Genomic DNA, 13,300 nt, shown 5'->3' on the forward strand with positions numbered 1-13,300 from the left:
TAACTCGATAAAAATTATTAATACTACGTCTATGTCCTAAAAGGGGGCTCTGAAGGCCACAAAAAGGATGTAAAAACAGATAAACCTTAAAAAAAAATTCAATGAAAGAGAAATTCTCAGGAACTTTACCCATGCCCAGTATACTTAATTATTTGTTTGCAAAATGTAATTGCTGCCAGGGAAAACCTAGCGATGTTATTATATATGAGAGTAAGTTTAGGTTTAAGAATAACTTCTGTTTTAAAAGAAAATGGATCCTGAAGGATACTCAGAAGACCGATTCAACCTTAGCCTTCCTCCTGACATTCTAGTTTTCCAAGCATGGGCAATCATTTTGCAAGGAGAATGGCTTGGCTGAAGGGATCACAATGGCAGGCTGACTGGACTGGCCCGGGACATTTAGCTGTCGGATGCAGACCAGTACAGGAGACCGCTAAACAGCCGTCAGCCCAACGATGCGTAATTTCAAGACTCGTCCAGTTTCTTGGGTACTTGAATCAGTAAATGCTATGTGGCTTTCTTCCTTTTTCTATCTGCAAAAAATGTACACTGGTATTTTCATAGCTTGGGACTGGGTTACCTGAGGGACCATCTTTTCCCAGTTGTTTCTGTTGGAAGTTCTGGCAAATCCAGCACGCCTCATTTGCATGTGAATTAACATGTACATTGAGTTGTCCCACAGTGCAACTCTGAGGAAGCTGTTTGTTGCCACTCCCACTCCCTCTCTTCCTTCTTCTCCCCCAGAAGCAAGCGCATGGATGTGTGCTGCTCTCCTCCATTCTGGGCACCATGTGGTGGGCCTGGAATTCCCCTCTCTTCCACGCAGCTCTTGGCAGCTGTAGGGCTGAGAGTTTAGGGCAAAACTAAGTACTTAGAAAGAAAAGAAGAACAAAGGAACTTCATCTTTTCCACCAAGATGGATGTAACAGAAGCAACAAAGAATAAAGTCAGTAAGAAATTCTTTTACTTATTAACCTAATCTGTCTAAGTGTGTGATTCTTTATGCTTGGGAGGGCTGAGTGTGTAAGATCCATAGCCTGTATTTCTCTGGCATGCTCACTGAAGCTATCTAAGATAATTTTCTTTCTCTGCGCCAGCTTCTCAGCTGTGTTATAAGCTCTGCTCCATTTCAGTGGTTCTAGCAGGCCACTGAATTGGCTTCAGTTTCTACCTGTCTAATCTGGTCCAGCAAGATGGGCATGCTCCAGGCCCCGTCAGCCAAGGGTTGTCAGCTGGCAGGGACCAGGAGATGCGCCTTTTCTGCTGTGGTGCCTACCCTCTGGAACATCCTCCCTCCTGAGATTAGAATGGCCCCGACCCTTTTGGCTTTTCAGAAGGCCTTGAAGACATGGCTATGTGCCCGGGCCTGGGGCCCCGAGCATGTGAAGGGCCCCATTTCATGGTTGCGTTAACACCAATGGCATTTAAGATCTTTTGGCTGTATTTATATTTATATTTAATTTTTTGGTATTGTTTTTGTTGTTGTTTTTATTACTGTTAGCCACCCAGTCACTGGTTTGAGATGGGCAGCTGTATAAACTGAATGAACGAATAAATAAATAAATATTAAATAACCATTTGCTGCCCTTTTAGGACAACCTGAATCAGCTGCAAAAGGCAACTGCCTCTTTAAGTGCTAAATTTACTTCTAATGGAGTTTCATATCTGATGACTTCACATCTATGTATTTTCCTTGGCAGCAACAGAGAAGTGTCAGCCCTCCAAGGTAGGCCAGACTAGGAAACCAAACTCATGGATGCTAATAGTACTTTTATTGTAAGGTTACAGTCATAGAACCTTGTGAGTCTGAATACGCTTCCCTCTTCCCTCCCTTTACCTTCGTGACAACTAGGGGGGGTCTTACTTGGATTACAGTTCTGCCCCAGACTCAGAAGAAGGTTATTCCTTCTTCCCATTACAAGAAGTAGGTACCCACTGCCTTCCTACAGACTTGGGGTCTCCCAGTGGTCTCCCATCCAAGTACCAACCAAGCCTGACAATGTTAACCTTTCTAAGCACTTGGGTTTAGATGCTTCAGGAGACAGTCTGGGATTTTTAATAGCCTTTTTTACTTTAAGGCAGTTAATTGGATGCCCAGGGAGGTGACAAGAATAGTCTTTTTTTGTTTTTGTTTTTTGGCTTAAATGGGGAAAAAAAATCATAGTGCTCTGGATTCAGAACTTAAAAAGAAAAACAGTAGGAAAATACAGTAAATATAAAACTCATCGATTCATTAAAGGAGGTTTTGTAAAATTTAAAAGTTGTTGCTTTTACAGAGACTTTCATTTTTTTCTGCATGACTCATATACAGTTTTTATCAACAGGTCACAAGCAGTTTAATGACAAAGGTGTGGATTTTCCCTGTTGAATCTTTGAGAACTGCAAATAACCTGCATGATGCATACTCATTTCAGATTTAATTCTGAGTCATCACTAGAATTTCTCATCAAAGTCCTAAAGAAACAGAAACCCATCCAGTAAAAGTTTTTTTCCCATCACTGCCCTGTCTCTGTATCTTACCATGGGATCAATTTAACGGAGGATCCAAGATAGTCATACCGGAAAGGACAAAACTTCCAAAGCATACATAACGGAAATACCTTAATTAAGCCTGTGCAAAGTCAAAAATAATACCCCAATTTTCAAGCTCCATAGAACTATTCCCACGACTGAAAGAAGAAAAAGGGGCTGATGGGGTGGAGAAGATGAGTGAAGCTCAAACCATGGGACAGAATTAGTTACCACCTGAAAATGGTACGCAGGAAGGAATGCTGCACCCCCAAATTAGGTTTTGCTTGGTGCTCAGGTGCACGTGTGAAATTAACAATGGTGGCCCTTGAGTTGGCCCAATTTAAGTCACATTGCCTAAATATGGAGCCCTAATGGATAGAACCACGGAGATGACCTTGGAGAAGATATCCAGAAGCCGTTAAGGCAGGTCTCTCCACCAGGGTCCGGTGGCACCCTCGGGTTCCGCGAGAGGTCACCAGGGGTTCCCTGGGAGATCGCGATTTATTTATAACATTATTTCAAAGTCGAGCCACTTCACCTTAAAGAGGTAAGTTTCATTCTTTATTTTCAGTTTAAGAACACTGTGAATGCACGTAGACAGGCCTACCCATGAAAGGAATATAATTATTTTGTAACGTCTGGCCTCTCTCGGAGCCTGAATGTGGATTCAGGGGCTCCCCGAGGCCTGGAGAATATTCCAAGGGTCCCTCCAGGGTCCAAAGGCTGAGAAAGGCTGTGTTAAGGCACCACCAGTGCAGAAGCATGCCTTGAGCCCCGGGAGGTGGGGAAGTCTTAGAAAGTATTGCGCTGCCCGGGCTGAAAGAGGGAGGAAGGGAAGGGAAGATGCAGCCAGACTTGCAAGATTCTCTTGCTACAAGTTACCACAATGAACTAGAGTTCTGGTCTTCCTGTGCAGTCAGTTTTCTGATCTGGTCTACCTTGTGGGGCTGACCCCTGGGCAGGGTTGACTAGAAGCAACTTGGACGCACAGAATAAAATGAAAGGAAAATGTGAACTTGACACTCCTGCAAAACCAGCGTTGTTACTCCTCTGATGGACCTTCTGAAATAATTCTCTTTGGCTCCCTTGCCTGTTCTGTAAGCACTGATGAGAAAGAGGGGAAAATAAAATAATAAAATAAAATAAATAAAATAAAAAAAGGAATAATTGCAATTTACCCACCTGAGCAATCCCAGTTAAGTTTTAAACCAGGCCCCGGATCTTGATCAACAAACAGTGAATAAATTCCACAGGGCGTTTACAGTATCTTGCCATCAGCTGTATCGGAGGGCAACAGGATGTCCAGTGAGGAGGGGGTCAAAAAGGTCAAGATGGTGGCCATGACTACATGTTAAAGCCCTGCCCCTTTTACTGTGTGTATGACACAAGGCAGAGGTTTGTGTGGTTGTGACTATCATTTTAATTCTTTTCACTGCCCCTGAAGATGCCCCAGGAAAGACACATTTCAGAAACCCCCTTATGGACTTGCCCCTGTCTCAGCTGCCCTGTGAGATGAGTGGCCATATAAATCCAATCCAATCAATCGCATTGATTCCCTGCTGCTCTACATGGCTTTAAATTCCTTTTGGCAGAAAACAGCTCTAAAAAACTAAGTTTCCTTTTCTAGTCTGGAGCACTCTTGCTTTGCTAATACCAAATTAACCTGGACTGTGTTCTGATTGTACAGTGGAAGGCTATTTCATTGTTCTCATCTTATTTTACTCCATTTGATTTTATAATTTTTTATATGCTCGGAACCCCAGTGGCCTATAATAAATTGTTTCTTCATTCATTATTACGTTTGGGAGGGGGGTGCGAAGGACGATTTCTCGCAGCCCCTTCCAATTTTGAATTGCCAGGGACCGTAGAAAGAGAGTTCTAAAATGGTCAAACTAGTTAAACAGGTTTAGCCTGGCAGATTCCTGACTGTTCTGGAGATTACCTGCTATGGCCAATTCTTAGCAACAGCCAGGGAATATCCGAATGGGATCATCCCCTCTAAAGAATGCAATATTGCACAAAAGAAGGCAACAAAGAATGCTGTAAGATGTTTAGAAACAACTCCAGAAGGTCTCCTTGTAAAGCTGAGCGGAGAAAATCATAGAAACATCTGATTGCTTGGAGAACTGGGGTGCATGTGAGAATGTAATGGGGAGGGAGTCATAACCCAGATACAGACCCCCAGCTCTATGAAGGGTCTAGCTAGAAAATAAGGATGGATCAGGGGTGGCAAAAGACACCCCTTGGTTTTAGAAAGCTACTGCTAGTTAAAGTGGAATTGACTCATTATTTGATTTTTGCATTTGGGGAATTCGTCTTCTGGTTAGCACTGAGCTATTCTGGATGCAACCCATGGCAGTTAACTGCTGTGAAAAGGTTACCCTTCCATGGCCAGGAATTCAGATTCATCTCTTTGCCAGTTGCAGCCTGGCAATGCTGTGAGGACTGAGGCACCGGGCCCAACCTTTAAAGCTTGGAAGGTCTCCAGATTCAGCACCAGATCTTTAATATCTCCTCTGGTGAAAGGAAGGTGTAATGGGGAGGGAGGGGAGGAAAAGAAGAAGAAGAGGAGGAGGAGGAGGAGGAGGAGAAGGAGAGAGAGAGAGAGAGAGAATGAGAGAAGCTAGGGATAATATTTTCACCACAAATGATTGTAAGGCTACTAGATTTTGGTTGCAAGCAGCCAAGAATTATGAAGACTCTACAGAAACTGCAGCAAAGAACTACAGAAAACCTTGGCTGCCATCTAGCCATTATCGAGGCTTTTGCAGCCCAGATCTGGTAGCCCAGGTGAAAGTACAAAGGCCAGCCATAAATGGCACACATCATTGGGTTCTCTAGCATTACAGGTAGTCCTTGCTTAACAACCATTTGTATAGTGACAGCTCGGACTTGGTGGTGAAAAAACCGATTTACGACCAGTCCTCACACCTGTGACTGTCACAGCATACGCACAGTCACCTGATCATGATTTGGACGTTTCACAACCAGTTTGCATTTATGACTGTCGCAGTGTCATGTCATCATCTGATCGCCATTTTTGACCTTCTCAGACAGCTTCTGGCAAGCAAAATCAATGGGGAACTGTGTGATTCGCTTAATGACCATGTGGTTCACTTAACGCCCATAGTGATTCACTTAGTGACCACTGCAAGAAAGGTCATAAAATCAGGTTGAATTTGCTTAGCAACCAAAATTCTGGTCCCAATTGTAGTTGTTAAATGAGGACTACCTTCCCTGCCCTCAAATGATGGGGCTGGCCCTCAGCTGGCCTGCTTGACAGGCTCTCTACTATCACTGTTCTGTTTCTAACAGACTAAATTAAAAACAGCTCAGCTGCAGACCAACCAAATCTAAAGGTTGCAGTGATCTTTGTGATCACACACACACACACACACACACACACACACGAAATCTGAGGAAACCTTTCCAAATGTGAGTCTAGAAACTACAAACGTAGTGGACAGAAAGGAGAGGTTTCAGAGGAAAAGATGAGCTAACAAAAACGATCCAGTGCGCCCCCCTTCCTGCCTCTTCTCTGGAAGAAGGACGTGCTGACACGCAGCGGTGCTGCACTGCCGAGCGCACCGCCTCCAAAGTTATTCTTTCACCGACCTCGTGAGCCTGAGAGCCCGGCAAGGCAGCGCATGTCCAGCATCCAAGCGCCCAACGGCAGCCTGCCCTCCGCCATTTCCTGAGGGTGTTGTCCAATCCAAATCCAAGGGCAAATTCCCCCCGCAGTATTTATAGCAGCATTTCCGTATGACTGGTCACAAGAATGCCAAGCATCTGAAACGTTTGTGCAACCAACATCAAAATGAGGTCAAGAATTGAACCGGCATCTCAGGAGAGCCAGGACGTGGCCTGCTTTCAGGGTTGAGCGCTGTGATGGAGGGTGAGATCAAGGTCAAGCCCATGTGCTGTCCACTCATCGGCAACTCTGAAGTGTGCTGCGGTCACAACGGCAGCCACTGCTGAGAAGGTCCAATGCCAAACTCCCACTTATCACAAGGGAGAGAAGTGGTGAAGCTGCTTCCCCCGCTCTTGTTCTTCCCACAATGGCCTCCACAGTCGTCGTCTTCTTCCTAGCATTATTCCCGCGCTGTGGCATATCCCTCTCCATTTGACTCGATCCAAGGCATCTTCAGGTGTGACATTCACGCACTCCACGTCCTCCTTAATGTGGTCCATCCACCATTTCTTGGGTGTACCACGGGGTCGCCAGCCACCAGGGTCCAGGCGCATGGCTGTTCTCGCCACAGAGCCTCCAGAGTATCTCTGCATATTTCAGATTTCTTCAGGCAAGGGGGCATCTCTCCAAGCAAAGCATTAGACTGCAATCCCCTGTTGTTTTTCAGTTTTGAGAATGCTTCTCTGGTACATGCAGGACCTAGATGCATGCCAAGACATAAACATCTGCTCTGCTTTGCAAGAAATTAAAACAATCTTTTTAAAGAATCAGTCTGGACATTCAACCTGGCCCTGTGTTGGTGAGCCAAGGCCTTACTTTCTTCCAAGCCCTGCCAATCCAGTCCATTCCAAGGGTCGAGGGCGTTAAAATAGGGAGGGGGGGTTAAAAAAGGTTAAGGTGGCAGCCACAGTCATGCATTCAAAGCCCCCCACCCCATTTTATGTGTTGCCACATTTGTACCCACATGGGTTCCAAATCACCTTTTTCCTTTCAAATCCAGGTCTCTGCACAATTGTTGAGTGTGGCAGTGTATAAATATTCTAAATACTGTAATAAAACTTTGATGAAATGGACCACATGGGGAGAGTAGGGTCTCTTAAAACCAAATGTCCTCAACCCAAATTTATCTAATTGACATAATTTCCATAATTATGCATTTGGTGTTTTACAGTATTTGCATAACTGACTTTATCTGCAGGAAAAGGTCAATTATGTATTTACAGAAATGAGGGAAATTGTTCCCCATGACATCAATTATACTGATTGGACTGCTTCCAAAACCAAGGAACAGAAACCAGAGACTAGATTCAGACATCACAGTTATAATATAACCATGGTTTATTATATAAACCATGGTTGGCTGGATTTGTAAATGGCATCAGGGCTTAAACATGGTTTATGAACCATAGGGGTTGGGTTGAGAAAGCACTGTGCCAAAACTGAACAAGCCACATTCTGGAATAATAATATAGCAACCAGCTATAGAAATCGAATGAATGAGTGAATGAACGAAGTTCTAGGTCAGTGTTTTTCAACCTTAGCCACTTTAAGGTGTGTGGACTTCAACTCCCAGAATTCCCCAGCTGGCTGGGGGAATCTAATACATCAGATGATTTGAGATTAAAGGATGAATTCTGATACTTAGCCAGCTGATCCGCACCCAAGCCTCCCCTCCTTATCCTTTTCCCCCTCGTACCTGCTCTTTTCTGATTCACTGATGACCTGGTTCTTTTAGGTTGCAGTGTTTGCATAACTGCCTTGGAAAGCAGTTGCTTTAAGAGGTCATTTCTTTGACCTTTAAACACACCACACCAAGAGCCAACAACTCTGCCAAGGAAGAAATACTGAGATATGGATGCCTTTAAATTTACTAAACATCCTGAAAGATTCAGCATTACCTGCCAGGGTTGGTGAACTTGACAGAACTTGCTGAGAGGGATGTTGGTTATAAAAATAATGGAACCCTGGACCAGAGATCTCTGAAAACGAACTTACTTTATTTGAGCGGTTTGCAAAGCGCGGTGGGCACCTCGACCAGGCTACGCAGAGTCCGATCGAAAGGAGAGATGCCACACCCAAAATTACAAATACACACTTTCTTATACCTTTCCCTGTCCAGCCTCCCCCTCCCCTTTCTGGCCTGTTTCCCCATTGGCTGGGCACTCAGACGCACAACCTTCCGACCGCCTCATCCCTCTTACCCTTATTTTCACCAAACCTTATCTCCTTGTTCCCAGTGGAGGCCCCTGCCTGCTCTTTCCTCCCTTGCATTCTTTTGGCACATCCTACCCTAATTCATGGGGAGGTCATCCTGATGTTGACTGCATAGTGCTAATGGCATAGGGTCCCACCGTCTCTCTCTTTCTGTTAAGCTACTCACAAAGAGGCCCATCTTTTCCCTTTGTTCTCTCTTGAAAGCCTGCCAGTTTTCACTTCATTATCCCAAGGCTTTTACACATTTAAATCTTTACCTGTGTTAACTGTCTCTTTCTGTCTTCGTGTTAGTTTAATTATTTAACATTGTGTTACTAGCTTAAACTTTGCTATTAACTATTATTGGTATTTACACCTTAAAATCTCCTCCAACCAAGATCTATATGATACTGCCTTATATGTTTATATAGATCTTGCTTGTTTACAAATTGTATTTTTCTATACCTTACAGGGACAAACTGACTTCTTCAATTAGAGAAAAGACAGTAACTGCATTTATTGGTGACTGGAAACCCCTTATGGACTTTTTGCATAAAAATGAAAAAAACGAGCTTGTGATGTCTGGCTTTGATGATTACAGAGGATAGATTATAGAAAGAAGAGAGTCAGGATCTAACTTTAGAGAGAAAGGTTAAAATATAATGGTGCTGATAACTGCTGCGAAGAACATCAGAAGCCATTTCTTTGTACCTTTATATCTTTCTCTTTTTTTCTACTTTTTCCTACACTTCTTCGTATTGCACTTTTGGCCTTTTCTTTTATTTCTCTCTTTCCTTTTCCTTTTCTCTGTTCGATTTTAGTTTGTATTAGTTCTTATTATTGCTGCTAAAACTTTCAGTAAAAAATTATATACAAAAAAAAAGAAAGAAAAAAGAAAATGTACAAAGATCCTTCCAGATGCCATCTTTAACTAATGCCACGCATGACATAAAAAGCCACAAAGTCATAGAATCATGGAGCTGGAAAGGACCAGAGTTCATTGAGCTCAGTCCTCTGAAATGTGCAGAAAAAGTAATTAAACCATCCTCAAGGTGAGGCTTTCAGCCTCTTCCTAAAAGCCTCCAGAGATGAGAAGCCATAATCTCCATAGGTTGTCAGTTCCATTGTTGTATGGAACTTACATCCAAAAATATTCTTCCACTGTTTACCATCATGCCTGCAGAAAAGTTCCAGAGCAGTGTTTCTCAACCTTGGCAACTCGAAGATGTGGTTGAAAAACACTGTTCCAGAGGATTCTGAAAGCTTGCACACTACTTTTGAGATCTTGAGTTGGCTTATATACAGGTAGTCCTCATTTAACTCTACTTCTTCAGCGCTGAACAAGGGGGAATTATGATGGGTCCTCGTAGTTGTGGCTGTCAGTGTCCCTGAGGTCATGTGATCACAATTCAGGCACTCAGCAACTGGCTTGCAATTACGATGTTGCAGTGCTCACACGATTGCCATTTGCAACCTCTGTTGCCAGCTTCCAACAAGCAAAGTCAATGGGGAAGCTGGCATGAGGTCGCAAATGGTGATCATGTGACTGGGACGCTGCAACTGTGTGGGATTTGCCTAACAGCTGCAATTGGGACCACCAGAAGTGCCGTTGTAAGTTGGTGTAGTCACATGACGTCCCATGTTAGGACTGTGTTGCTTAGTGATGGAGTTCATGGTCTGTCCATAAGTGGGGACTACCTGTATTGCCATAAAATAGGCCACTCTTTCCATTCCCCAATCCTGCAAAAGCTGCCCTGTTGTGTCACCCTCACAATGCCAATAACAAGGAGGTAAGTATCCCTGCCATACCTTAAGCTGCTGCAAATTCTTTAAGAGCAAAAAATTCACCTCCATTTTATGACAAAGGGGGGGGAATGCTTGTGTACATGCACATGTGCATACTAGCACACACCAATCTACATCTTCTGTAAATATGGTCAGACACAGACAAAATCAGAGCAGTTCCTATGAGGTGAAGCTGAAAAGCCATCATAGCACCATTCCTTTAAAAGCCCTTCTAAAGCCTGAAGCTGGGAAGTGAGATGAGGTGACGCAGCAATTCCCACAAACTGGTAAGCTCCAAAGACTTGCAGCTTTTCAAACAAAAGACTATTTTCCCTATGGGTTCAAATACACTGCAAAATAAGACAGAAATAACTTCTTTCAGCTCTCAAGCAGAGACATCACATGAAGTCAGAAGTCCAGAGATGCTCTTGAATTTACGCAGACTTCTTGTGTAGAAGTATCTATAATCTCTAGACAGAAATCTCTTTAAGCTCTTGATCCGGGAGATTTAGGGATGATTTAGGAGAATATCGCAGTAGAAGATGGGTTTATCACCTATCTTCCTGGCTGTTACCATTTATTTCCAATTTAAAGAAAGGCTGACAACTCTTATATTAGATGAGCATTGAAATGATCCATGCTTTAAGTTTAGCTATTATGATGTGACAGGACAATGGTGATGCCTTCTACGCATCATAAAGTAGCTCGAAGACCAGCTAAAACAGGTTGGCTTAGTGCAGGAGAAGCAGGAGGAGAGGAAGGACTGGAAGAGGGGGAGGGCAGAGAGGAAAAAAAAGATTAAAAAAAAAAGAAAAAGAGGTAAGATAATTAGCAGACTGGGATAAAACTAATCCAAGCACCTTGAAGATCTCCCATTCATCTGGAGGTTCCAGAAGCCTGTGAGATAGAGATGTTGGTTTGTTTAGGTGCCACACTGTACAAGTTAGGTCTTTCTTCATTTCACCGATTGACTTTTCTTCCAAGATGAGCCTAAGAAGAGTCCTGGTGGATCAGGTTGGAGGCCCACCTAGTTCACCCTTGCAGACCACCCAATCTCACCAGCCTGAGCTATGGGTAACAGCCCCCTTTCAGGGTCACTTCCCAGCAGCCAACACTTAAGGGCTGCTGCCCCTGACACAGGAGGCAGGAAAGAGCCATCAATGCCAGTAGCTAGTGTTCCTGTCCTGACTCCCAGGAAACACTCTGAGACAAGGAACTGTTCTCTAATGTTTATTGCTAGTACATAACAGTAATCCTAACAAACTGAACAAGCGTGGGAAAAACCCAGCCATAAAGCCCGCAGGTTAAGGCGGTCCCAATCTGTGCCTCTTGGAATGGGTCACCAATTCCTCAGTGCTACGCATGCGCTTGACAGTCTGGAAGGGAGCCCCCTGCTCACCATCCTTACTCATGACAGTTCCTCTGTGAACCCCACTGAGAACAGACTGGCTGCTAGTGGCTACAGCTGAAGGCATGCACTGTAACTGGGCAAAACGGTGCTTCCTTGGGTTATTCTTGACCCTAACCCTGTGTCTAGTTCCTGAGGATGCCCTCAAGTTCTAATCCTGAGAGAGTGGGACAAAAATAACCTTCTTTCTGGTTATCTATGCCAAGCATGATGTTATATCCCCTTATTCCCTGCTTATCTTCTGGGAATCAGTAGCCACTTCCAGCATTGCCACCGTTGGGCTATCCTGGGGACTGATGGGATTCTCCCTCCTCCCCTGGGTGCCCCATTCGAGAATGTCCATCTCTCCCAGAACATCTGGAAGCTGCAGCTGGGCCTGGAAGGGCCTACACTGGCCAGGGAGGCCCAGCCATCTTTGCCCGCTTTATTATGGACTTTCTCAACCTACTGCCTGAAATGCTGACATCCCCATCATCCCCACCCTGTAGGCTTATCTTGGCTGGAGGACAATGGCAGTTGTACTCCAGCACATCTGAAGAGACCAAGTCAGGGAGGCAGTTCTCTTAAGAGGCACTAGCTGTGTTCCGAGCCCTCCACGGATGTAGAAGTAGCTCCAGGTTGCACGGATACAGCACACTGAACCTTCTTCATGAGTTGAGCCATTTCTAGGTCCACAATATTTATTTATTCATTTATTTTCTATCCCACCTTTATTATTCTTATAAATAACTCAAGGCAGCGAACACAACTAATACTCCCTCCTTCACCCAGCTGAAACTTGGATCATGATTTGACCAAACAGGCTGGTTTTGTACCACATGCTAAACCACCACTTAGCCAATGTAAACCCTAATAAAAACTCCCGTGGGCGTAAATACAGGTGCGAGGTTTATACTTGACCTGGTGAAGCATGTTTTGTAAAATTTCGCCTTGACTGACCCTGAGTATCCCTATAGCCTTTTCATGTCTTTGACAGACAGGGGATGGGCGGTGACAAGTTTGATAAATAAACAAACTAACTAACTAACTAACTTCCAGAGGACAATTAACAAAGAATGAGAACAAAAGGGTTTTCTTTCACATGAACAATGCATACAGAAGGCTAATAATTCAGCTCCCTGACATGCTATTTCAACTTACAACGGTGGTATTATTATTATTATTATTATTATTATTATTATTATTATTATTATTATTTAGATTTAAGAGCTACCCACTCCAGCGGACTCTGGGCTATTATAAAGGCTGTTTTATTGTTTTGCAGAGAAGATTCCAAGCACCCAGCCTCCCACTGTAGCTCAGCCTGACTATTTGTACTGACACAACCTGCTAAATCCCAAACTCAGGTTAAGAAGCCCCAATTCGCTCATTCACCTAACATTCCAGGCCAAAGAAGAACAAAATCCCATATTACAGTCTGTCTGAACATGATGGGCTGGTTGACAAAATGCGATGAAGCAATGGTTGACTCTCCCACCACATGTTGCATTATGAATTACCCAACTCTATTCAGGTCTGATTTAGCAAGTTGTATGAACGCAGCCAATGTGCTACCTGTTTAATATCTGTCTGTCTCTAGGCGGAAAGTGGAGATAATCACCATTTTTTTTCAACCTCTCCTTCAAAACTCCCTATCTGCAGCCAAGATCTTGTTCGCAGCCAAAATGCAATCTACGCACAACACACACTCCTGCGTTGGCTCCTATTTGCTC

This window comes from Candoia aspera, chromosome 7 (assembly GCF_035149785.1).
Source record: "Candoia aspera isolate rCanAsp1 chromosome 7, rCanAsp1.hap2, whole genome shotgun sequence".
NCBI classification, from domain to species: Eukaryota; Metazoa; Chordata; class Lepidosauria; order Squamata; family Boidae; genus Candoia; species Candoia aspera.